Source organism: Pan paniscus, chromosome 2 (genome assembly GCF_029289425.2).
Source record: "Pan paniscus chromosome 2, NHGRI_mPanPan1-v2.0_pri, whole genome shotgun sequence".
In the NCBI taxonomy this organism is placed as follows: Eukaryota; Metazoa; Chordata; class Mammalia; order Primates; family Hominidae; genus Pan; species Pan paniscus.
The window spans coordinates 116,773,632-116,797,069 of NC_085926.1; the positions used below are offsets into that span (position 1 = coordinate 116,773,632).

At 41.7% G+C, this 23,438-nt stretch overlaps 1 protein-coding gene across 5 annotated transcripts in view; it reads right to left on the bottom strand.

Annotated features, from left to right (window-relative positions):
* IGSF11 (immunoglobulin superfamily member 11) overlaps positions 1 to 23,438 on the bottom strand; it is a 463,419-nt gene that overhangs the window by 118,695 nt on the left and 321,286 nt on the right. For 2 of the 5 annotated variants that reach the window (XR_008624834.1, XR_008624840.1), the window contains one exon: positions 18,497 to 20,010. The exons of the other annotated variants lie outside the window; for them this stretch is intronic. The gene's annotated coding sequence lies outside the window, so the exon portion shown is untranslated. Of the gene's footprint in view, positions 1 to 18,496; positions 20,011 to 23,438 lie in introns of those variants that run through there. 5 annotated transcript variants of the gene reach the window in all.

Consider the following 23,438-nt stretch of genomic DNA (forward strand, 5'->3'; position numbering starts at 1 on the left):
AAAGTGTACAAATAAGCTCCAGACGATGGAGCTTATTTGTGTTTGGAACCTTACACGACACAGAAATGTATGCTGCTTTATCCTAGTAGAAGCCAGTTTCCTCAGTGCTGATGCAGATCCTGGGGTGGGATGAGGCCCTCATTAAAATGGGGAATTGAAGGGCAGAGGACTAGCAGTTTTCAGTAAGCAAACCCTAATCGGAGATGGCTATAATTCAGACATGAAGCCACAGCCCTGGAATTAAGTGGCAAGACCATGAATGGAAAGAAAAACATAAATGCAGGTATTATACAGAAACATTGAATGGAATGTGTTGGCTGGTTGAATACTAAATGTGTTCAAATATAGTGATACTGAGGTTTGACTTTGTGTCTGAGAACCAGCATCTTCTCTCGACCTCCACAACCACCTCCCTTGCCCTAATTTGCATTATTGTTACAGCCTCCAGACCAGACTGGTGTCCCTAGGTCCACTCTTGCCCATCTCCTTTCCCTTTTCTACCTACGTTGTTTTCCTTGTTACTTTGACCTGTACAGTTTCCTCCCACTATCACCCACATCCCAAGACTTTCAGGAATGCTATTTTTGTGCCTAAATTGTCCTTCTCCAGCCCTGACTCATCAATCAGATCTCAGGGCAAACTTCCTTCTCAGAGAAGCTTTCTCTCCCCTCCAGTCTAGGTCAGGCCCCTATTATACATTTGCATGGCTCCCAGTACTTTTCCTTTATTCCTCCTCTCAGGTGTGTGGTAACCTATGTTTTTGTGACGATAGAAATAATAATATAACCCTTCCACATGAATGCAAACTCCACTGAAGTAGGGACCATATCTCTTAGTACATAATCTACCCAGAATCTAGCACAGTGTCTGAACTAAAATAGATACTTGTATTTGTTGGTTGGTGGGGGGTGGAAAAAACAAAAATACTTGGATGGCTGGGAGAATAAGAATACCACTGAAAACATAGAGAAACCAGGAAAGAAAAAAACAAAATGTTGGATTTCAAGGATTGACAATAAGCTGACAGAAGCAAGTTCAGGTGTAGATATGTAAAGATAATAATAATTACAGTGACATTTTACTTAAATGGATAATAGATCATGCACGTTGTGGTTTAGGGCTGACTATAATGTTTTGAAACATATCACGTAAGTGGTAATGAAATCCTGAGAAATCCAAATGAAAACGGACACATAGACAATAATGTCCAAGAACCAGATGCTGAGTCTCAGGGAATGTCCATGGTGAGCTGGTGAGAGAGCTACGTGAGAGAAGGATGGACCGGAAGGACGTAAGACCAATCAGGATGGTGTAGTGAAACAGCACAAGGAAGGGGGTTTTCCGATCGGCATCATTAAGATGGTCAAATGCTGCAGAGAAGATAAGGATGGTAAGGATCCAACAGACCACTGGTATTGGCGAAAGTCTGCCCCTTAAAGAGCTGAGCACTGGAAACTCTATCATGAATGACAGGTAAGCAAGTTAAGCAGTAGACAAAAGCCTATATTCAAGCATCACCCACATGTTTATCTGCAAATGTAACTCCAACATCTTGAATAGGTCACTATGTCCAGCAGCAGACAGATTAAAGGCTCTTCGGATAGCATAAATAAACCCAACATTCCTCCCTCACTCTTCTTCCAGTCTTAGTCAGATGCCTGGGATCTACCTTCCCTCTGTTCAAAAGCATCTCTGACTCTCCTGAATGTTTGCTGACCTAGAACGCACATCTTTTCAGGTGTGGTCATTCATCATGCTTTCCTAGGGCTTTCTGGATGGTGCTATTTTGTTCTTATTAAAGGGGTACTAAAGAAGCACCAACAATGAAGGGCCTTGCCCAAATCTCCCCCAGATTAGAACCCCAACTTGTTCCCATCTGAACCAATTACGTCACATACCCTCAGTGAGTATTTACTGATTCTGATGGTAATGTTATGGTCTTTGATTGTACCCACTTTTTTTTTTAGCATAACAGAGCTTATTTTGTTATCAAATATTTGTGAAATATTTTATTAAATATCATTATAAAAATTCAAAGACACAGTGGCATTCCTTCTTGAGATGCTAATTGGCAAACATAAAGGGAGGGTGGATTGGGGCAAACATTGAAATCATCCGCCGATGGGGGTTCCGACCGGTCCATAACAACACTGACACCTTAAAGTGTGTAAAAGGTCTCCCAGCACTTTGGGAGGCCAAGGCGGGCAGATCACGAGGTCAGGAGATCGAGACCATCCTGGCTAACATGGTGAAACCCCATCTCTACTAAAAATACAACAAATTAGCCAGACGTGGTGGCGGGCACCTGTAGTCCCAGCTACTCGGGAGGATGAGGTGGGAGAATGGCGTGAACCTGGGAGGCGGAGCTTGCAGTAAGCCGAGTCGTGCCACTGCACTACAGCATGGGCGACAGTGCGAGACTCCGTCTCAAAAAAAAAAAAAAAAAAGTGTGTAAAAGGTCAAAGAGGTCACTAATTTAAGAGTTCCCATAAAGCCATAAGGTAATACTGGAAATTAATGCATGTACTCTACCATCTAGCTCACAGCACAGATTTTAAAAAAAGAGGTGAAATATGGACTTGGCCAGTTTGTATCCAGAACTGGACACCAGAACCAGGAAAGTCAATTTCTTCCAGCATTGATAAGCAGAAATGTGAAAATCTGGTTACAGAAAGAGTTTTACCAAATACTGCTTCCTATTTTGAATGTAGTGTTTCACACTCACCTCTGTGTCTCTTTCAGGTCCACTTCACTTAGCAAGTGTGCCCACCTTTGGCTGGGCCCATCCATGGCCTCCACGATCAATGGCATAATGGGTCAATTCTCAGAATGTTTACATGTGACCTTAGGGACCCAAAACTAAGCCCAAAGAGAAGGCAGACAAGGGAAAGGGAAGTTAAATTCCTCCAACCCTTTGCTCTGACATCAGCCTTGCCTCTCCTGTCCTCCTGTTCACCCAAAGCATAGATTTGCTCTTACAAGTAGCCCTGGATATATCAATAAGTCCTAATGACTTTAATTGTCCATAACTTCATGATGAGCCAGCAATGTATCACCTAGAAATAGAAGGAAATAGATAGCGGTCTCTTTCTTTGGTGTATTCAGACCACATCTGTATCTGTAATCCATGCTGGGAGCGACATCTTATTAGGGATGCAGAAAAACTGAAGTAAGTTCAAACTATGGTAAACAGAGAGCTTCAAAACAATATCATATGAAGACAAAGTGAAGGAATCGGGGCTACACTGCCCTGGTGTAGAGAAGAGTAAGGCAGAGTCGGTGCAGGGCAGGGAGGCAGAGGACACCAATGCATTGTTAAAATGTACTGTTTTCATTGCTTTTTCCATCTTCCCCACAAGACTGTGAGCCTGGTGAGTACAATGACCATATCTTATTTGTGTTGGAGTCTCACTACAGGCCTGGGCCTATAATAGGCACTCAGTAAATATTTGGTTTTAAAAAAGTAGATAAGTGAAAATTGCCTTCACATTTTCAAAGAACTACTGTAAGGAAATACTAGATTTTGTACTTTGTGGTCTCAAGTAACACAATCAGGAGCAATGGATAGAAGGTATAAGGAAATATCTTTGTGTCAATATGAAGAAGAACTTCCTACAGAGCTCGTTAGAGAGGATGAGCATTTTCCTTGGAGGTAACTAACAAAGACCAACCAAATTTGGGCCAGTCATAATAATGCATGGGAGATTTGAGCATCAAGTGGGTTTACCTAGATCATGGTTCTAAATCTTTGCTACCCAGTAATCTGAGAGTTCATGTTGTTTTCATGCAGATGGTCAGCACAATGCCCCAGAAGCTTGGTTTCAACTGGTCTAGGGCATGAGTATTTCTAAAAGCTCTCCAGATGAGTCTAACCAGGAGTGAGAAGCACTAGTCTAGATGAAACTTTAAGTTTCCTTCTAAACCTAATACCCAGTGACTCTACATCTGAAGAAATGGGAGTGTCCATTTAAAACACCCCAATTTTGACTGACTGCCTCATTCATTAGATTTAACATTTGTTAAATAAATAAGGCTTCTCCGGCAATATTCCAAACAATATTCCAGATATTCCAAACAGAATAAAAAATTGGATAGACAGAGAGAGAGGAAAAGACAGTGAGTGTGTGCTGTATTAAAAAACATATCTTGATTTGTAGTTTGCAAATTCTAAATAATTGGATTTGCACTTTATCAAAATTTTAGAAAGTGCTGGCTGTACAAACATGTAAATTTCTTCTCCTGAAGTTTCCTGATATGGAACCTCAGCAGTTGGATCACCAGTAGGTGTGGATTTAATCAAAGACCTCAGAATTCTCAAATCTCAAAACACTGTTTGAGACCTTTCAGCCTGAGGGCTGAAAATATAGAAAGTGAATGGGAGAGTACATATGGTTGTTAGAATGCAAGTAGATGACAATTAGATAATTGCATATGCTGCTTTTTATCCTAAACTATTTTAGTAAAAGTCTGCTCTTTGGTAAATGAATAATTCACTTATGTATCTCAAATGCATTTTAAATGTTTCATATTTGAAAGTGCGGTAAGATGTATTTATATAATTTATCACTTTTTAATAGGTTGAGAAGTGGTTTGGGGCCCTAGACAGAAGAAACTGATCACCTGAATTTCTAGGAAAATAGAAAACGGATGAGCATTTCATTCTTTCCTTTCATCCAATAACTAGAGGAAAATTCCATTTAATACCTCCTCTAGTTTCTGGTTTCCTTTGATTTGGCTCCCAAGATCCTGATTAGGTTGACTGAGTCTGTTCAGTTACCTGTGGTTCCCAATAATTGAGGACTTAACTTATCTACATCTGCGTCCTTAGAAGAGATCATAATTTTAGAATAAATGTATCATATTATCAAAATACAAAAGTCTTAAAAACACATTGAAACAAATATACAATTAACTTCCAGTAAAGACAGTTGGGTGGTAAGAAGGCACAATGCCATATCCATAAAGTCTCAACACTCTAAGTGCAGCAACAGAAGGTCAGCTCTTCAAGCAGACAGGTATATAATACTATCTATTAAAAAAATACAGACACTGCACTTTTTTTTTTAAGACAAAGTCTCACTCCATCACCCAGGCTGGAGTGCAATGGCATGATCATGGCTCACTGCAACCTCCACCTCCCAGACTCACGTGATTCTTCTGCCTTAGCCAACCAAGTAGCTGGGACTACAGGAGTGCACCACCACACCAAGCTACTTTTTGTAGAGATGGGTTTCACCATGTTGCTCAGGCTAGTCTCAAACTCATGGGCTCAAGCAAACTACCCACTTCAGCCTTCCAAAGTGCTGGGACTACAGGCATGAGGCGCACCACACCCGGCCAACACTGCACTTTTAAACAATATGTTTGAACAGAGTTTTTGGAGAGTGATCACTATATTCTGGGTAAAAAGGTTCAGAAATTGAAAACATTATTACCTTCAAGAATGAAATTTCTACATGGTAATTTTTAATAAGATTCATGATCAAATAATTTTCTTTATAAAACCATTGTCTTTTAAAAATTCTATTTCATTTTTAATAAGTCTATAGTACAGCAAGAGAAAAGGTAGGAGCCTCTGGGATGAGTGGGTTTTCCAATTTTAAATAGGATGATCAGAGAAGGCCTTACTGAGAAGGTGACATTTTGGGAAAAGAACCTAAGTAGGTGAGGGAATTAGTCATGCAACATATATGGAGAAAGAAAGTTCTAAGCAGAAGGAGCTGCAAATGAAAATCTTCTGAGTAGGAATGTGGCTGGAGTATTGGAAGTCAGTGTTGTCACTGATGACACACAGAGAGAAAGAGACTATTAGGACATTAGCTCAGAAATGGGTTTAAAGAGCCTTCTAGGCCTCTGTAAGGACTGGCAATTACTCTGAGAGAAATGTGGATCCATTCAAGATTTTCAGCAGAGGAGTAGCGTAATCTGAATTTTGTTTTTAAAGCATAATCCTGGCTGCCACATTGAAGCTCTACTACAAGGGGCCAGGGCAGAAGCAGGAAGACATTCAGGAAGGGTATTGCAACAAACCAGGTGAAAGAATATGGTGGCTGGGACCACCACAGTGACAGCTGAGAAATGATAAGCCATGGTCAATTCTGGATGTACAGATATTGGGAAGATAAAACCATTAAGCTATGCTGATGCACTGAAGTAAAATGTGAGATCAAAAGATAAGAATGACTTCAAGGGTTTAGGCTCAAGCAACTAGGAGGAAAGAGTTGCCATTTACTGATAAGGGAAGACTAGGAGGCACATGTTTGGGGGAGAAGTTCACTGAGACATTAATTTTTCAACATGCCTGTTACCAATTCAAGGGGAGAGTTCAGCAAGCACATGGTTATATGTATCTCTAGTCCGCAGGACAGTTTCAGGCCAGATATATACATTTTGGCATCTTCAGTAGATAAAGTGAATTTAAATCCATGAGATGGGATGGGCATGAGTATAGACAAAATAGGAAAGACATCCAAGGACTGAACCCTAGGGGACCCAATATTTAGAAGTCAGGAAGATTAGGCTGCATCAGTCAATGGGAGAGAGATGGAGCAGTCACTGAGGTGCAAGGAAACCAGAAGAGTGTGATGTCCTCGAAGCCAAGTGAAGAAATGGTTTCAAGTAGAAAAGTATAACCCAACGTGTTAAATGTGATGATAGCACAATTAGAATGGGAGCTGGGAACTGATCTCTGTTTTTAGCTGTGGGGAGGGCATTGGTGGTCATTATGAGAGTAATTTGGCTGCAGTGGAGGGAGTGAAAGTCCTGAATGGAATGGATTTGAGACAGAAGAAGAGGAAGTTTAGAGAGCAGGCAGAAATGATCCAAGTAGCCATCACAGAGTGCAGGAGACAATGAAGAACTAAATGGATGTATTCCCCCAATTAAAGCAGTTGAACTCAGCACACATAAAATGGGCTCCATATTCCTACTCTTAGAGGAAGGAAAGAGCTGCTCATCTCTTTCTCATAAGGTGATTCATTTTTAAACTGCTTCATCTTGTCAGCCTACCTGGCTTCCGAATCTAAGTCACAGTATTTCTGCTCAATTTGACAAACTCATCCGTGGCAGGCTTAGATTTCATCTCCAACCATTTCTGTAGGCCATAATACAATTCCACACCCCAAATGCCTCAGGTCTCCACCCAATCAATAAATTGCAGTTAATGTCCTTAGGGAAAATGTTCTTTGATGAGTGTCAGTGTTAGCAGCCAATCCAAGCCCATTAACTTTCACATCTGGAAATAAGGTAAGGAAAATGAGGCTGCTGTCTTCAATTTAGTTTTGATTTATCAGCATCACAATAACCTGACTCAACTACATACAATTCAGGGTGATTGGATGAATTTGCTGAGTAGAGGCCCAGGACTGAACTAATAAGGAGGTGGAAGGTTAGGATCCAGGACTATTGGCAGAGTTGTTTCAAAGGACCAGGGGTAGAGTCACGGAGCAAGAATAAAAGGGCACCAAGTAAGACGCGCAGAGGCTCAAATCCCAGAAAAGCGATCAGGGCTGATGTAGCTCCACATCACTCACACTTCCTGTGACTTTTGATCCTTGCTATCATCTAAAACAAACAAACATTTCTATAATTTAATCCCCTTAAATTGTCTTATTGTCTATTTTTCTCATTCAAGTCCCTTAGCAGGCAATCACCTCCATTTCATAGATGGAAAAACTGAGCTCGAAGAGGGTAAAATACACAGAACAGTTAACAGTGAGAGCAGGTAAAAGAGCACGCTTTGTTTCAGTTAACAACATATTCCCCTAAGGAAGCAAGGAATTGGCTATTTGCAATTAACCAGATTTGGGAAGTATATATATGTAATGGGGTGAAAAAAGTTTTATCAGCTAACAACACAATACTCCTTATGGAGAAAATGGCCCATGGTTAGAAAAATACCTATTTATGAAATAGCAGATTTTGATTTATCCAGAATAATTCAAAATTTTGCCTTTTATCCGAGGGAAATTATTAATACTGTCCACTTTAACTTTCAAAATTTTTCCAGTTCCTAGGATATAGTCACCCTATTGACTGACTCTCTCTCTCTCTCTATCCCTCCACACACACATACACACCCCACATATAAGCTACCTGAGTAGAGGCAAGTAGGAAGGTGAGATCCTACCCAAGAGTAGCGATTAGCCAAACAGCTCTGCCTTTCATATAACCATGAATAGAAAGAAGAACAGAAGAGAGAAACAAGTAAAATTCAAAGAAAGTAGGCAGATAATGCATGGCTGGGGTACTATGTTGGGATTAATGGTCAAATTCTCTTCCCAGTAGCAAGGTGGCCAAAGGACTTTTAAAAACAAGGATATATGATTTTCAATTTGAAATTATTTTTGTTGCTACAATATAAAGCCCTCCCTTTCTCCCTCTTCAGTCAAGTCTACCATATATGCAACTGCTTTATGTAAGATTTTTTTTAATACATAGAAATTAAGGAAACCTGAGATCACAGCCAGGGCTAAGTGACAGAGAACAAAAAGAATACACAAACAACAAATGATAATGCAAAAACTAAAATACAGGGAACCAGAAGGTTAGAGCCAAAGGTGACCACAAACATGTAAGTCCCCCAGGAATTCTCAGATTCCTTGGCCTGGTGTGGAACTTTAAGGACAATGTCCTATAATTCTGAAGGAGCAGAAACACCCAGCTCATGCTTGGGCTTCATAAATAGTGAATGCAATAGGGATTGACAGTTGTTGCTTAATCATAAAAGACAGTCAGTGTTCCTTAATTTTATTCAAAGTTAAACCTATAAGTATAAACGTATTCACCAATGTATTAATCTGGAGTCCAGGGTGCTGCTTCTACCATGAGCTTGTTGGTAAGAGTCCTCTATTGTCTTTCTTGTATAAACCACAGCCATCATGTAACATCTGATTTCTTTAGATGAAACAAAAAAAAATCTTAATGCAGAATTCTCCTAGACTTTTATGATTTAACTTTTTGCAGATGTTCTGTCCATTCCTAATTTGATAACAATGCTTATTAACAACTTGTATTTAAATCTTTCCAAAGAAGCTTAGCTTTCATAGAAATGCTTTTTTCTTGCATTAATATCCCATCTATTTAGAGGAAGTTTACAGAGCTCAGCTCCCTTCCATAATTGGCACCAAAAGCCTACTGACGTACTCCGGTGCTCCGTGTGCTACCATAGGCCCTCACGGAAACTATCTGTGGTCACACGCACATCTAGTTTAAACGGGCACCCCTGGCCCACTACCATGGGGCTTGTGCCTGCTAAATAGCCTGCTTGGCTGCCAGGAAGCCTGCTTTAGCTGCACACCCATCTCCCAGAGTACCTGCACCAAATCAGTGTATGACTGCCATTTACTCACAGTTTCTGGTGTCTCACCGGCATCATGCCAAACAGTCTGTATGGCTGCCATCAGCCACTTGATTAACATGTGCTCACCTTGCCCTTGTGCCAAGCATTGGCACAGCTGCGGCTGCTGACGAAGGGAGGGGTGAGTTGTGATAGAGGCCAGCTTCTCCATCTCGGAGGCAGAGCAAGAAATGCTGTCAGCCAGCTCATCCCAAAGACAGAGTAATCAGGGCTGGGAGGGGCTCCCCTGGGTGCTGCCTGCATTGCCTACCTAATTCCCACAACTCATAGGGGGTATAAACACTATAAGAGGTGTGTTCCACCACTGTGGGGGGCCCCTGGGCTCTCCTCTGGGGTCCCATCGGCTGCTCATGTTCTACCTTCTGACAGATCACAGGGTGAGCCGGCAATGGAGCAGCCTCCTCCTTCTCAGCATCAGACCAAACGGGAGTCCCCGGCCTGGAGGACGGGCTCAAGGTTGCATTCAGAGCTGTTTCCAATGCCTGCTCCAGGCTGTTTATCTGAGCCTCTAAGTGCCCTGCTTGCGCCTGGAGGTCCTTCACCCCCAGGTTTTGCTCCAAGCTGTGCATTTGGGCTCCCAGGCACTCAACCTGTGCCTGAAGGTCCCTTACCTGTGCCATGTCCCACAGAGACTGAGGCATGTACTTCATGTAGTATGGTCAGAAACGCCTATCCAACTCTACCGGCGAAGGTGCATTTCTTCTTGGTGCTATGAGCTTCCAGCTGCTTCAGTGCCTTCTCCACACTCATGGGAGACCCATCCACTGCCTCCCACATTTCCACTGGGGCCCACCCAAGCAGCACTTCTGCCACTGGGTACCACGCCCATGTTGCGGCCACACAGCCAACCTGGGAGCCCCAAGGGCTGAAGACCCACTCACCTCATCCTGCCAACGACTATGCCAAATGTCATGCTCAGGGTCAGGCTCCAGTTCCAGCTGAGAGCTGAGGGGAGTGGGTGGGTGTGGGGCAGAGAGCTGGAAGAACACTCAAGAGACAGCAGGTAGATGAGACACGGCTTTATTCAGCAGCCCCTTCACAAGGTCAATATTACATTTATACACTACACAGACAGTAGTGGCTGAGAGCCAGGTGGTGAGCTTCTCTATGTTATGTCTACATGGCTATGGTTATATAAGACACGGGACTGTGCTCTTGCACCCCAAACCCGCTGAGTCATCTAGGCTGTTTACCTTGGCCATGCCTGCTGCCCTATACCTGCTTGGCTGCAGCACAGCCATGTTTTCCACAGTGCCCCATTTTTTACAGAGGAAAGAGCAAGCTCTGTTATTCTTGGGAGCTTGGTAAGTGGAGGTCACCTTCTAAAAAGCTTCCTTTGGGTCTACACATAATTTTCCTGAAGGATTAAACAGCTTGCCATTGCAAAGTACATGGAACTCTGGCCCTGCCTTGCTCCCTCTAGCAAATGCATCACTTTTTTTTGTTTGTTTGTTTGTTTTTTGAGACGGAGTCTCGCTCTGTTGCCCAGGCTGGAGTGTAGTGGCACAACTTGGCTCACTGCAACCTCCACCTCCTGGGTTCAAGCGATTCTCCTGCCTCAGCCTGCCTCCCGGGTAGCTGAGATTACAGGCATGTGCCACCATGCCTAGCTAATTTTGTGTTTTTAGTAGAGACGGGGTTTCACCATATTGGCCAGGCTGGTCTTGAACTCCTGACCTCGTGATCCACCCGCCTCGGCCTCCCAAAGTGCTGGGATTATAGGCATGAGCCACCTTCCAGATCCCTGTGATCTCCATTCAGTGGGTCCAGAGGCCAGAGAACCACCTCTCCTCATGGAAAAAATTCACTCCCAATCCTAACTGAATGATCATACTCAGTGACAGGCTTTGACAGAGGCTCAAATTTCAGTGAAGCCCCATAAAAGAAGCTAGGCTGTACCAAAAGCCAGACAGAACAGTTCCAGGAGATTCTCAACAAAAAGTTGTAACATTTAGTGGTAATGACTAAACGTATGTATTCAGTGTAAATTAAGACTCTCTTCTTCAGCTGGAAAGGGCAGAGAGCTAAATCTAAGAAGCAGTCAAAGAAAATTTTCTCCTAATCGGAAAAGCACAATCATGGTGAAGTAGAGCAGGTAAATGGAGCTAGTGTGTGTAATTGGGATCGTTTTTCTTTTCCTGCAAACTATGAGAAAGAAAAGGTGGGCATCTGAGGAAAAGGAAGCTAAGACTTCCAGAAGATGACTTTGTTTCTTAACTGAGGACAGGTTAAGCCTTGATAATTGTCTTGGTAAAGAAAACTGAAGACACCTACAGCCTGGGGAAGGGCCATTTAAAGGGATTTCTGATGTCAAATTCTAAAGTGATAACACTATTTCTTTCAAGTTATGGACTTTTAAAGGACTGATATGAATCAATTTAAGTAGTTAATAAGCAAGTTTTATAGCTGTACCTAGGTTTCATGTGTCTTTAAATTTTACTGATCATATGTATTCTTCATAGAGTGTTTAATAAATTCCACATAGTGGGGAATTTAGTACAAAAGATTATTTTTTTATAAGGGCCAAATTGAGTAAAATAAATATCCCATTGGTTCTGGTACTCTGCCCCTCACATATGGGCCGTCTAGTCCTCCGTGCCTGAATCAGTTTAATCACAGACCTAGCACTGCAGGTAAACCGGCAGCAGACTGAAAACTATATGGAGTATTGCTAACTGACAGAAGGTAGGAGATGTAAAAAGTGACTCAAATTGAACTGGATACTTTGTTGATTGTTTTTATATTTAAAAAATACTAAAAGAAGCAAAGAAATGAAACAGAAGTTGCTGTTTGGGGACTGGGGAACAAATACACAAATTTTGTTTTACCTGCCCCCAACCTTGCCTGACAAATGAAGACTTTGGTTCCAGCCTAGTATTTCTGTTTTGAAGTTGGAAGGTAGATATTAGTGGAGTCTCCACACTTCCCTCTTCTCTTGTTCTCCCCCAGCTCAAATTCATAGCAAGAAGGCCCATGCTGAGGCCTCTGCAGGAAACCATCAACAGTAGCTGCTAATGGGAAACCTAATGACACTTTAATGGGACTAGTAAAGCTAAGAGAGTTGTGCAGATAATATTTATAATAGAAGAAAAAAGAAACTATGCACTAAGCGGAAACAGGAGCTGGCCAGCCTGGCTGGGAACTGTTAAGCCCAATAAAGAAAAAGCTGTAGTCCTAGAGAAGGGACATTTATCACTCCTTTGAAGGCTTCCATTACATCCACTGTAGCTGACAAAGAGAGAGAGTAATAAGGCAACATTCACGGGGCACCATGACATCTCACAGGACACCTGTGCTGAGTAACAAGCAGTAGACTAAGGTTTTTCTTCATTTGAATTTATGAAACAGTTTTAACCAATAGGAAATAGGCTGGGTGTCCAAGACCTGGGCTAAATCCAACTGAAACAAAACATGTTGTCAATTCAATTTAAATATGGCCATTGTAGCAGAAGAGCATGGTTCTACAAATCTTTCCCAAGCCCCATTACATCACCTGGTTTTACCAACTAACCCAAATTCATCTTTATAGCCTGAATATTTCCATCCCACCCATTCTAGTAGTAATAACAAAGCTGAAACTCTAAAATGATGTTTCTCCAACTATAATCCCCAGGTCAGTAACATCAGCATCACCTGGGAACTTGTGAGAACTACAAATTCTTGAGCACAATCTCAAGCCTCCAGAAAATCTTGGAGGTAGAACCCAGAATCTGTAGTTCAACAAGCCTTCCAGGTGATTCTTATACATGCTCAAGTTTGAGAAGCACTGGTCTGTAACACTGGATCTCACACTTAGCTGCATATTGTAATCTTCTATAAAACTTTTTTTTAATGCTGATGGCTGGTTCCTAATTCCTCTCCCACCTCCAGAGATTCTAATTTAATTGGCACCAGGTGCACCTTAGATGTTTAATTTTTCTTAACTCTCCAGGTGATTCTAATGTGTAAGAAAGCATGAAAACTACCAGAACATACTCAGAAAATGAAAGTGAACAGCCAACTTGTCATACCTCGATCAAAAAACAGATAGAGAGTCAACAGATATTCAGAGCCACCGATTATAAAGAGTACTAGAAAAGCTATACTGAGTGACTCAACCATGATTTTCCTTGAGTATACTTCATCAAAAGAGAAAATAAATTTGCCCGCAAAGTCTTAGGCTTGATTTAAGTATAATTTGAGAATTCATGTTTTGTCTTTGCTGGTAGGGAGCTCAGAGGTTAATTTTGTCTTTAGGAATTTTGTCTCCCCTTTTTAAAGTGCCCAACTCCTGCCTTTTATATCTATTTGAAAGTTCTGTGGCCATGCTTCTCACACTAAAGTACACATGTGCCCAGGTTATGCCATGGTGTGCTGTAGGATCCAGGAAGCCACGGGTTAAAGGTTGCTCATATATCTGGCAACTCCAATGAATTCAAAGCTAGGTAATTTAAAACATCGTAATATTCATACAAACATTGTGAATTGGAAGGCAACATTCGATCATTCTGGGTTATCCCCACAAAGCCTCCTAAGAACAGTGCCCACCTATTCTCCTCTGCCATTAGGAGCACCGCACTAGGCAAGTTGAAAAGATGCGAACATTGTATATATGAGCCTTATTGAAAACTGCCTGAAATTATTATGGAAGAAAGAAAAATATAAATAAATAAAGAGACCTCTTCTATGCATTTGTTCAAAAACAGTTATTAGTATCTCAATATCTCCTCTCCTTCAACCACTGTTCATTCTTTGGATTATCTCAGACTCCAATACTCCATAAAGAGAAAGGAGCTATTCCCTATTTGATATGATTGATAGATTGATACATATGATTCTACTATGGGAGACATTCAGGACACCTCCAAAGTATTAATAACAATAAAGTTAACCCCTTGTCTTTCTAAATGAGACCTGACTTTGGGACTAGTTCCAGGTGCATATATCTGTCTCTGGGAGGACGATGATGGGAGCAGGTCAGAACTTAGTGGTAGAGACACAAGGAAACCCAGCAAGAAGCAAAAAAGAAATAGTGTTGAGTCACTGATGATCAAGGAAATGCCAATCAAAACCACAATGAGATGCCACCTTACTCCTGCAAGAATGGCCATAATTAAAAAAACAAAAAATAATAGATGTTAGCATGGATGCATTGAAAAGGGAACACCTCTACACTGCTGGTGGGAATATAAGCTAATATAACCACTATGGAAAACAGTGTGGAGATTCCTTAAAGAACTAAAAGTAGAACTACCATTTGATCCAGCAATCCCACTACTGCGTATCTACCCAGAGGAAAAGAAGTCATTATACTAAAAAGATACTTATACATGCATGTTTATGGGACCACAATTCACAATTGCAAAAATATGGAATCAGCCCAAATGCCCATCAATCAACGAGTGGATAAAGAAATTGTGGTACATATACATACAATGGAATACTACTCAGCCATGAAAAGGAGTGAATTAATGGCATTCACAGCAACCTGGGTGGAACTGGAGACTATTATTCTAAGTGAAGTAACTCAGGAATGGAAAACTGAACATTGTATGTTCTCACTCATAACTGGGAGCTAAGCTATGAGGATGTAAAAGCATAAGAATGATATAATGGACTTTGGTGACTTGGGGGAAAGGATGGGAGGGGGGTGAGGGATAAAAGATCACAAATTGGGTTCAGTACATACTGCTGATGTGATGGATGCACGAAAATCTCAGGCATCACCACTAAAGAACTTACTCATGTAACTGAATACCACCTGCTACCCAAAAACTTATGGAAATAAAAAATTGTAAAATAGAATTTTTTAAAAAGTGTAAAAGTGTTGAAATTGGGATTCCAGGGAAAAACTTGTAAACATATATAAGGTAAAAGCTTGAGAAAACAGGGCATTCCCACCCTCTTTCACAAGAATGAGAGTAGAGAGTGGAGAATGAGTGACAAAAATCCAAATCAGGATTACAACCTCAAGGAAATATTGTCAACATTTTATACAGAATTTTTGTGCCACATTTACACATTTATAACACCCAAAGGGTCTATTGTCCAGTCTTTCTGCTATACTCCAGGTGAAAAATAGAACTCTGCTTTTCAGAGCTTTTACATTAAAAAAAGAAAAAAAAAAGGTAATAAAATTCCCCATAGAGTTGTCCCTGTCTCCTAGCTTTTTCTTCTTCACAACCAAGTTTGAGCTTGTGGAATTGGCCTTGTGGGGTGTTTTTTATTTAACTTTTGCTTTAGGCAGTGGCACGCTGCACTGCATTTTGGGGACTTCTCACTTCTGTTGTGTTCCATTGAGGGCAGATGGCGGCACCAAGCAGCATCCCTTGGGTGTATCAATATTTTATATAAATGCAATTTCTATCTTTTCCGTCAGAAAAAAAAAAAAATATATATATATATATATATAAAGCTCCTAACTATCCTTAGCATTACCTGTTCTAAGCAACAAAATAAGCATACCCAGAAAGTTGAGGAGGTGAGCCTCTAACCTTCCACAAACATCACATTTGAGCCAGAGCATGTTAGTACCAGGGAGAAACTCAGTGACCCTATTCTAAGAATAAAAGAATGGGGCACAGAGAGAAAAAAAATGAACTCTCAGGACCACACAGCCAGTGAGACCAGAGTCCCAGTCGCTGAGTTAGTTTTCTTCCCACCCCCACCCCCACCCTGCCCCGCAATCTACCTCATCACGCCCCTGAAATGCCACAGAGCATAACTGGGCTGCAAGCTGCTGTTGCAACCAGCAAACAATGATAAAGGAAACAGAATAAAGCCTAACTAGATGGGAAGGATAGGAATGAAGACTTGACACCTGACAAGTGTGGAATGTTGATGCATACACAGGAGGCAACCAGTGGAACTGCAATAGGTCTTGACTCACAGGCAAGCAACACAAGCAGAGAGCAATAGCAGGGACAGAGAAGCCAAATGAGACTGCACAGGAAGCTCCAGAGGATGCAGGTGAGGGCCAGGCCCAGGGCAGAGACCCTCTTGCCTGTCTCCTGGTTTGATGCTCCTAGATGAGTCCAAGGTACAAGGCCTGGCACATGTGTTCTTGCACCCAGAGAGGTGGAAAGGACAACAGATTCTAGAATATATTCTAGCTTCTCTGTCCTCATCTGTAAAATTGAATCAAATACTCCTGCCCAGTAAAAATGAAGTGAGACAGATGAACTTCTTTGTAAATTACAAAGAAGGGCAAAATAGCACTTGTCTTTGTCAGTTAGGACTTCTATAAGAAAGTACCATAAACTAGGTGGCTTATAAACAACAGACATGTATTCCTCACAGTCCTAGAGGCTGGAGCACCCATCATCAGGGTTCCAGCATGGTCAGATTCTGGTGACGGGCCGCTTCGGGTTGCAGGCTGCTGACTTCTCATTGTATCCTTACTTGGAAGAAAGAGGGCTATATAGAGCTCTCATGGGTCCCTTTTTTTTAGGGCACAAATCCCGTTCATCAAAGCTCCACCCTAGGCCAAGCCACTGTGACTCATGTATGTAGTCCTAACACTTTGGGAGGCTGAGGTGGGAGGATCACTTGAGCTCAGGAGTTTGAGACCAGCCTGGGCAACATGGTGAGACCCCATTTGTATTTGCAAAAAATACAAAAATTAGCCAGGCATAGTGGTACATGCCTGTAGTCCCAGCTACTTAGAAGGCTGAGGTCAGAAACTGGCTTGAGCCCGGGAGGGGAAGATTGTAGTGAGCTATGATGGTTCCACTGCACTCCAGCCTCGGCAACAGAACCACGCCCTGTCTGTATTAGTCCATTTTCACACTGCTGATAAAAACATACCTGAGACTGGATAATCAATAAAGAAAAAGAGGTTTAATGGACTCACAGTTCCACGTGGCTAGGGAAGCCTCACAATCATGGTAAAGGTTAAAGGCACGTCTTACATTGTGGCAGGCAAGAAAGAGAATGAGAACCAAGCAAAAGGGATTTCCCCTTATAAAACCATCAGATCTCATGAGACTTATTCACTACCACAAGAACTGTATGAGGGAAACAGCCTCCATGATTCAATTATCTCCCACTGGGTACCTCCCACAACACGTGGGAGTTACAAGAGCTACAATTCAAGATGAGATTTGGGTGGGGGGACACAGCGAAACCATATCACTGTCAAAAAAAAAAAAAAAAAAAAAACAAGAACAACAACAAAAAAAAACCCCTGCACTCTCATGACGTAATCCCTCCCAAAGTCCTACACTGAAAGGCAAAAATATCTAGGCCTTTAGGGGATTTCTGATATAAAGTCCCCAAGTTTAAAAACAGAGAAAGTGCGCTGTGAAACAAGAACAAGCTTTGGAAACAAATAAAGCTGGGTTTTCACAGCAGCTGAGTGACCTTAGACAAATCACCTAACTTCTCTGAACCTCGTTTCATAGCACACATTAGGAAATTAATAAATTGCAACAATGAATAATAATAATAATAAATATGCTATGAATAAAGCTCTCTCTGAAAACCAGTCATCTCAGGGCTAGCAAAAATAAAAAATCATTTTCCATGTGTTGACTCTGTTACTGTATTAGTCCGCTTTCACACTGCTATAAAGATACTACCTGAGACTGAGTAATTTAGAAACAAAAGAAGTTTAATTGACTCACAGCTCTGCAGGCGGAGAAGGCCTCAGGAAACTTACAATCATGGCCGAAGGTGAAGGCGAAGCAGGCACTTTCTTCACAAGGCACAGGAGAGAGAAAAAGCGCAGGGGAAACTGCCATTTTTAAAATCATCAGATCTCGTGAGAACTCCCTCCCTATAACGAGAACAGCATGGGGAAACCGCCCCCATGATCCAATCACCTCCCACCAGGTCTTGCCCTCACACGTGGGGATTACAATTCAAGATGAGATTTGCGGGGGACACAGAGCCAAGCCATATCAGTTACCTATTTCAAATCCAATCCCAAATGGGCTTATCTAGATACACCTTTGTCCTGAAAAGATTTCCCTCTGTCCGCTTCTGACTATCCAGGTGTGGAAGACCAAATATCAGTGACAGTTTAATCTTCAAATCAAGAATAGAAATACAGCTAGAACAAAGTAAAAAAGAAAGAGAAAAAATATTCCATCAGAACCATCAGTTTTAACATTAACTAGCTAGCCCGAGAATCAAATATTCAATGCATGATTTTGGAAATTGTTTAATAATAACTTGAAATAATTACCTTTATTTGGCTTTCTTTTTATACATGCAAGAAATTAAATGTTCTAGTAAGTCAAACAAACACAGCTGAAAAATAGCAAAAGGCATGTTGGATAGAAATGACAGAAACCACAGTTATCCGATCTGGATCAAAAATATTAAACAAAGAAAAAATACTCATTATTCTGTCAGCTTTAAGACATTTTCAGCTTGTTCAAACTGGAACACGTCCCCCTGTGGTCTTGTAAAACTCAGTGAATTGGAGTAAAGCAATGTAAGCAGTAGCTTCATCTTCAAAGATGCCATGTAAAATATACATATTAACAAGCAGGGTTGGTTTTTTTTCCTTTTGTTCTTATCCCTTCTGTTTGTTTCGCTGCTCTGTTCCAAGTACTGGCATGTCTTAGTAGTGTAAATATCCACTGGAGTTTACATTTTCCTTCACCCACAATCATCTCCCAACCTTGAAGTTTTCACCACTGCCCTCTTGGGTTCCTCCAGCTGGGACTGAACTTCCAGAGCCAATAAATTTTTCGAACCTACATCTCTTTCCTCAAAGACAGTACCTGGTAAATAATGCCCAGGTTAAACTGCTTATATTTAAAAAAGCAAATAAGCCAAAAAGGCATGTTTGTGGGTGTGTGTCTTCATGATTCTCTCTGTAAATTTTTATTGAATAACTGATGAGACCACAAACAAGCAGAGTCGTAGATCTGAAACAAGGATCTAATGTATAAATTCAAGATTTTACATACACATTTCAAAACTGGAGAGTTACATACACATTTCAAAATTTGGGAGTTCCACTACACCATACCATTCCCATTTTGGTGGATTGCTGTAGATAAGATTCGGGATTCCATTCATCTCATCCTGACCACACACCATCCTTTGCAAAGGGTAGGTGGATGGAGTCAGGAAGCAGGACAAATGTGAAATAAGAGATAGAAGTCCTGGTGATGTCAGCTCTTTGAATTTTAGCTTCCCTTTTCCTTCCCACCTATGGCTATTGAGGTATGTCTCTCTAAAGGTAAAGTAGTCGTCAAGGGAGTGGTGACACTCGGTATTTCATCCTTTAGAGTGCAAATTAGCAACCATTTTTGGAGACTCCAAAAATTATGAAAATCTGTATCTCCAGCATTTAGTACAGTGTCTGGTACATTGAAGACCCCCAAAATAATGCCTGTTTAAAATAAAAAGGAAACATGCTGAGAGGCCAGAGGGAGCAGACAACCAAGATGTTGGAACCTAGGAAATGGACAAACCCACCAGAGTGGGGCAGTGGACCAAGCTTTTAGAATTCGACAGCAGAAGTGTATGCAGGTGTTGTGAGCATCATAAGAGTTTGGCATGGGCCACCAGCAGTCAGACAGGGGTCAGGCCTGAAAAAGACTCACTGCAGCTAGAGGCTGCCTCATGGTGTCTGAGCACCCAGGATAAGACTCCAGGAACTAGGTAAGCACCCTGCTGTGTAGGCCAGGACTTGCAGTGAAGCTCTCATCGTACAGCTGCTGAAAGAAAAGATAGTGTTCCTTAAATCTCCCTGCCTTTCCTGGAAACATAATTGGCCCTTGAGACCAAAGTGGAGCTGAACCTAAAACAACCATATTAACAATAAATACTGATATGGTAGTCACTGTGCTGGGTACTATTAAATATATTCACCCTATGAGGTGGGCACTATTATTAATCACCTCCATTTTACAGATGAGGAAATGGAGGCACAGAGCCCTTCAGTGCTTGCCCAAGGTCATGCAGCTAATAAATGGCACAGCAGGAATGTGAACCTAGGCAGCCTGGTGCCAGAGCCCATGTTCTTCACACCACATCTGCTTCCTTGTAGGACCCCTGGCTGGGGGATGCTGATGGGGGTGGTCAGAAAGCCTTCTGTACTTTCTTTTTTGTGTGTGGAGACGGAGTCTGGCTCTGTCACCTAGGCTGGAGTGCAGTGGCGCGATCTTGGCTCACTGCAAGCTCAGCCTCCCGGGTTCACGCCATTCTCCTGCCTCAGCCTCCCGAGTAGCTGGGACTACAGGCGCCCGCCACCACGCCTGGCTAATTTTTTGTATTTTTAGTAGAGACGGGGTTTCACCGTGGTCTCAATCTCCTGACCTCGTGATCCGCCTGCCTCGGCCTCCCAAAGTGCTGGGATTACAGGCGTGAGCCACCACGCCCAGCCTGTACTTTCTAAGCAGTTTCAATGAATCCAATTGCCTATACGGAGAATTCCTTGATGAGATCCACACTTTCAGATGTGCAGAATTAGAAAGCAGTGGAGCACAGAACCAAAGACTCATACACAGGACTGCACAACCCTATAGGAACAATTCAGCAGGGAAAAAGCCCCAAAGGACCTGAGGTTTGCTCATGCAGTGAATTTAAAATTTGCGCATTATGACTCAGATGTGAAGAAATGGAGCTTAATTCCCCATACTCTCGAGCCCCCATTTCCATTTGCCTGCCCCTATAAAGCCACCAATCAATCACTTGTGGTTTAAAACAGTCTCCTTCAGGTGGATGTTCAGGGCCGTCAGGGGTATCCCCTTTATTGTTCTCCTTCCCTTCCCCCAGAGGGTGGACTTAGCTATTGTCCTAACCCTGGGGAAAGGAGTTCTGGGTGAGGAGTCCTGCCCCACTTACTCCAGGGGAAAAGCTTCTTTAGCCTGTCAATATTTCAATTAAAATTAAATAAATGAAAAATCAGTTTCTCAGTCACACTGGCCACATTTTAAGTGCTTTATAGCCACGTGTGGCTAATGGCTACCAGAATTGAATAGTACAGACATAGAACAATTTGTGTCATCACAGAATATTCTATTGGACAACACTGTGTGTGTGTGTGTGTGTGTGTGTGTGTGTGTGTGTGTGTGTGTGTGTGTGTGTGTCTGGGTGTCTGGGTGTTATGTGTGTATTCTTGTCTATCTATAGTTTAGTTTCTTTTGAAAATAACAGACACACAATAAAACACATTTATAACAAGACGTTCAAAAGTCAAGTTAGAGATCCATGGTTTGCAGAACCAGGTTCTTCCAACTGGTCACAGTGGGATCTTTGAGCAAGCTACCTAGCCTCCCTGAGTCTGCTTCCTTGTCTTTAAAACAGAGAATAACACCAGTGCCACAAACCTCACAAGTGGTTGTAGGATCACACGAGATAATGCATCTAGAAGTACTTTCAAATTTTTTAGACAAAATTTAAATTTATCTAGTGCTATTCCTATTCTAATAAAGAATTACTATTGTATTTTAAAAGGAAAAAAGCTTGTAGCAGAACCCATACTCATTATATCTCAGGTGCTAACGGAATTTGCATCTGTATTTCAGAGCTACTCTGTTAGTATGATAAAATCACAAAGAACAGACATTGTATAAGAAGACTGAATATGGAATAACTCTTAAGTTTTTAAAAGGAAGAAAAAATGGTTCTACTAAACTATAGAACAACTCATTACTTAACAATTCTCAGAAAATTTAGTGCATACTTTATAAAAAATGATTTCAAAATATTCAAGACACAATGTATTTGTTAGAATTACTTAATAGGCTATTCATCTGCAGACCAAATAATTTAAAAAATAAAAAATAAAAATAAAGGCAAAAAAGAAGTACTCACTAAGCTAAAAAACTTTAGGGAAATTGCAAACATAGTATGCCTTGATTTAAGCAAGATATTTAATACTCTCCAATATACCCTTATTGTTTGAATGGTGAGATGGGGACTGTATTAGTCCATTTTGCATTGTTATAAAGACCAAGACCTGAGACCAAGTAGTTTATAAATAAAAGAGGTTTATTTGGCTCATGACTCTGCAGGCTATGCAAGCACAGCACCAGCATCTGCTTGGCTTCTGGTGAGGCCTCAGAAAACATTTGCTCACGGTGAAAGGTTAACAGGGAGCAGGCATGTCACACAGTGAGAGGGAACAGGAAAGAGAAGGGAAATGCCACACTTTTTAAACAATCAATTCTCACATAAACTAATTAAACGAGAACTCACTTATTACCAAGGGGATGGCACCAAGCCATTCATGAAGGATCCACCTCCATGACCCAGACTCCTCCTACCAGGCCCCACCTCCAATACTGAGGATCACATTTCAACATGAGATTTGGAGGAGACAAACGTCCAAGCTATATCAGAGACTAACGGCATGATTAGGTCTACTCATGTGTGTTTGAAAAATTACCCCAAGGTAGTATTAATTTTGTGTTCAAAGTTAGCTTGAAAGGGAGTCTGGAGACTATTGTCCTTGGACTATTTATTTTGCATATTTTGACAAGAATGGATGCTCTCAAGGGAAGTCTTTGCATATGACAACAACATATAGCAATTCACTTAAGCTTCAGCAGAGCTGGGCTTTGAAGGGACACTCTCCAGATGGGTAGAGCAGGCATTCACCTCCATCTTGTTTAGCCTCACCTGTACATTCTCCTTGGGATGACTTTCCGTAATCCCCAAGTCCACCATCACACCACACCCCAGCTCCCAGGATTACTTTTCTATGATGGCAATAAGACAAAGAACAGCTGGCAATGGGAAACAGACCACTGAGCAATGTAATGGAAGCCTACTACTGCTTTCCTCATAGTGGGAGACCACCAGTGTGGTAAGAGCACACAGACATACACACACACCCACAAATTAGTACCAGGACATTGTGTCCTGTTAAACTTACTACAACCATGCAAAGATCGATATTATTAACCCTACCTTAGAATTAAGGGAACTGATCATCAGAATGGTTAAGTAAATTGCTTAGGGCCACAGGGTCACCAGGCAGCACAACTGGGATTCCTGCCCTGGGTCTCCTAACTCCCAAGCTTCTAGTCTTTCCTCTACCACACATCTGAACACAGCCGGGGACTGTCTTCACTCCCCACAATGCACCACTCTCTCTTTGTCCTTTCTCTGCCTTCCTCTTCTCTTTCTCTCATTC